Source organism: Diabrotica virgifera, chromosome 10 (assembly GCF_917563875.1).
Source record: "Diabrotica virgifera virgifera chromosome 10, PGI_DIABVI_V3a".
NCBI classification, from domain to species: domain Eukaryota; kingdom Metazoa; phylum Arthropoda; class Insecta; order Coleoptera; family Chrysomelidae; genus Diabrotica; species Diabrotica virgifera.
Window position 1 is genome coordinate 83,498,764 of NC_065452.1, and position 4,439 is coordinate 83,503,202.

Here is a 4,439-nt window from a genome sequence, read left to right on the forward strand (position 1 = left end):
TTATATTACGACTTATATTAATATAATCGTGACGTATATTGTCCACCACCGGAAACAACAAATAATAAACTGTAAATTACGATCTTCTCAGAACGCCGATTATAACGAAACTAAAACCAAATTGCAAAGCACATTCCAGTGATAGGTTAGAGAGATAAACAAGGCCAAAAATTAAATTTTTAAATATATTTGCGGTAGAATTCTTATACCTGGCGTACAAAATATGCCAGCGCGTGCAGTTAAAGGTTAAAGTTTATATTTACATTTTTTTATTAACCGATAAATACAATTAAATATTTCTACGTTTCCAGAGAAAATTAGTTCATTTAAGTGAAATGGGAAACAGACATTTAGTTTTCGTAAGTCTTCATAAAAATATGCAATATTACCCTGTTGGTTTTCACATTCTAATAAGATATGTGTTAAATCTCCATATTTACCACAAGTACAGCTTGGAGTGTCTGATAGATTCATTTTGTGCATTCTTGCAGGTGTTAGAACATGATTTGACCTTAGCCTATTAATAGTTTTAATAAAATTTCGGTTGGACTCTGAAGAAAACCACCTTTTTTGAAGAAGTGTGGGTTGCCAATGTTTAAAGCATGACTCCCTTTCTGATTCCGTATAATTGGCTTGCCATTTTAGTTTGAGCCAATGTTTACTAGATACATCTATCTCAGATACCGGTAGAATGTTGATGTCTATGTTTTCTCCACTTGATAATGCTTCTTTTACCAAGGCATCTGTTCTTATATTTCCATTTATCCCTGAATGGCCTTTGATCCAAGCGATAATAACTTCCCCTCCGAGTTTTGAAACCTCGTAGTACAATTTTAAAATCTCTATATCAAGATGAGTTAATTGCTTGGATTTATTAGTTAAACATAATCTTTCTACTGCACTTTTACTGTCTGTAAATATTACACAGTTCTTCAATTTATTTGTCAAAACGTGAGAAAGAGCAAACTTTTTTTTCGGCTGTGTAGATGGTAGCTTCATCAGGTATCATATATTTATACTGTTGTCCAGAATACTGTTGGTATACTGCGCATGCTGTGTTATTTCCTTTTTTTGAACCGTCGGTAAACAAATAATAATAATTAGGCCATCTCTTCTGAATTTCTACGTTAAACATGGGACCTTGGACATCACTAAGAAATTCTGTCTTGATTTTTATTGAGAACAATACCTGAGGCTTTCAGTCTAAACTGGTGGAATATGACCCTTATAAAGCACCTTTTTGAATTTAGAAAGATTTCTGTAGCTTTCCGCCACAAGTGGAGATTTTTTCTTAAACCAATAACTTTTAGTCAGATCTAAAACAGCCAGATTATGTATATCTTTGAGAAATACTTGGTCTCTGCTAATGGTACGAGCTATATATTTGTCGGTAAGATACTGCCGCCGCAAATTCAATGGAGGTTCAACAGCTTCAATTTCCATTACATTTATTGGTGTAGGTTTAAGATACCCAAGGCACAGGCGTAGGCACTTATTTTTCTGTACTTCAATTTTTGTTAAATGTGTGTTCGAAGCGTTTCCATACAAGTGACAGCTATAATCGAAAAGTGGTCATATCATAGATCGATAAAACATTAAACTAATGTTGGGATCTGCACCCCAGTTGGTTTTACAGAAAGCCCTTAGGATATTCATAGCTTTTTCGGCTTTTTTGATGATATGTTGTATATGATCTTTCCACAAAAGTTTTCTGTCTAAATAAGTTCCCAGATATCTGACACAGTTTTTAATTGGAAATTTGAATTGACCACAATTCACAATATCCTTCTGGAATTCTATGTTTTCTAGAAAAGAAGCAGATTTCTGTCTTGGATTCTGATAACGTTAATCCATTTGATTCATAATATGCATGTACTGATGAGATGGCTGTTGTTAAATTATTTTTTGAAAGATCAATTAGTTTGTCTGATGAAAAAAGTACAACATCATCTGCAAATTGTAGTATTTTGGTGTGAATTGGAACAATATCTTCTAAATCTATGTTATATAAAATATATAAAAGTGGGCTTAATATGCTTCCTTGCGGCAGGCCTATATTGGACAGTCGAGGAGGAAAAATTTTTTCAGTGATATTTAAGTTAATCAATCTCTCTGAGTACAAAGTTTTCAAAAAAGATCTTATAACTATAGGTCTCCCGACTGACAATAACTTTTGTTCAAGGATATCCAAATTTATGTTGTCAAAAGCAGATGATACATCCAGAAATGCAGCTGCAGTGGATGCGTTTTCCGTGAGGTTGACTTGAACTGTTGTTACGAGAGCAGTTATAGCATCTTGAGTAGATTTAAATTTGCGAAATCCAAATTGGGAGTGTGGAAGAATGTCATTAAATTCTAACCAGTGTTCTAATCTATTTTTAATAAGTCTTCCAGGGTTTTAAGGAGACAAGATGCTAGAGATATAAGATGATATGAATTGTGATCGTCATCACGTTTGCCAGGTTTCCTTATAGGTATTATAATATACTCTTTCCAGCTTTCAGGAATTGGTGCTCGTTTCTGCCAAATATTATTTAGAATATTAAGTAGATGGAGTTTATGTTCGTTTGTCAGGTTGGAGATTATAGAATATGAGATGTTGTCTTTACCAGGAGCAGTATTATTATTTTGTTTGAGGACCCTTCTTAGTTTCCATAGATAGATCGGACGATCTAAGTTATGGTTATCTCTAGAAACAGTAGCTGTGTCGTTGGTAAAATCATTCGAAACCCAATCTGGTGAAATTTTTTGGTAAAACTCTGTTATCCATGGTTCGTTCGGATCTAGAGGTAAATTATTGGATTGTTTACGATTTTTGAAGCAGTTTACTTTCCTCCATACCTCCTTAACGGGAGCATTTTGATTTAAACTTTCACAATACTCCCTCCAGTTTTTCTTTTTTTCTCCTTAAAGGTTTTATTCGCTAATGCATCCGACTATTTATACTCTATTAAGTTACTTATTGTAGGATTCTGCTTATATTTAACATAAGTTAATTTTCTGCGTCGGGCTGATTCCTGGCACGTTTTGTCCCACCAAGGTTTTGGAATGTGGTGTTTGTTGGTAGTATTCGTGTACTGTGGTATTGCTCCATTGGCTGAGAAATAGAAGTTTTCAATTAGAACATCATACGTCCTGGGTGGGTTTAGAGATGTAAAGAGCAATGAGTACAAATTCCAATCTGCTTTGTTGAAATTCCAGATTTTATGTGTTCTCTTGGTTTCTTCTTCCCTTGGGTGCTGAATTGAGAAGACAATTGGTAGATGGTTCGAACCATGAGGATCTTGTAGAACATTCCAATTCAACAGCGCCACAACATCTTGAGTACATATTGTGAAGTCTATTGCAGATGCTCGTGAATGGATGGTTGATAGAACAAGAGTGGGTGAACCGTCATTTAAAAATACTAAGTTACACTGCTCAATAGCATCCAACAATGATTTACCAGATGTGTCATCAACTTCACAGCCCCATGCGACATTGTGCGCGTTAAGGTCACCTCCCAAAATCACCTCCCAAAGGGTTTTGGTATAATTTAAAAAAAAGATAGCCATTGCTGTGTTGAAGTTTTGTTTTTCGGTTCATTATAGTGGGATACAAGATGAATAGATTTATTTGTTGAGGGTAGTTTAAAGGAAATACATGTGTATGTAATAGGAATATTTATATTAAATCTAATTTCTTGACATTTAATATTTGTTTTCAATAAAATAGCTGAGCCACCATATCCATCTATACGATCTGTTCTAAAGCAATTAAAGTTTTTAAAGTTATAATACAATCCAGGCCTTAACCATGTCTCTGATAATAACGCAATGTGAATTTGATTTTAATGGAGTAAGAATTCTAAATTTACTTTATTTGAGACTGCCGAACGACAGTTTCATTGCAAAACGTTTAATTTTGTGTTTAGGTCTGCGAATTTGATAACACATCTGGATTTATATGTTTACTAATTAGTTGGATGATTTCTGATATAGAAACATTTAAATTATTTGTTTCTTGTAGAGAATTAACAATTTTCATAACCAATTCTAAAATTATATTAATTTTACTAGGATCTAGGTCCTCTAACTGTCGATTTGTGATATTTGTTTTTCTATAATAAGGGCTACTTAATATTCCTCCCGAAGTACTGGGGACATTAACCTGAGAAATAATCTCTTTCCTGATCTGTTCAGATGGATCAGGAGTATTTGGCCTTTGCCTTTTATTAGGTTTACCTTTTATTTCATTTGAGGTATTGTTATGTAGCAAATTGGAAGCAAATTTTTGTCTAGAGGAGTTGACTTTTGAAATATTCTGGACAGCAGCAGAGAAAGAAGTAGGTTGTAAATAGGTAGAAGAAGTAGGTTGAACAAGTGAGTCCATTGGATGGCTCGTATTTCTTTTATTTAAAATGTCTGCATAGGAAGTTTTGGGAACCTGCTTATTGGCAT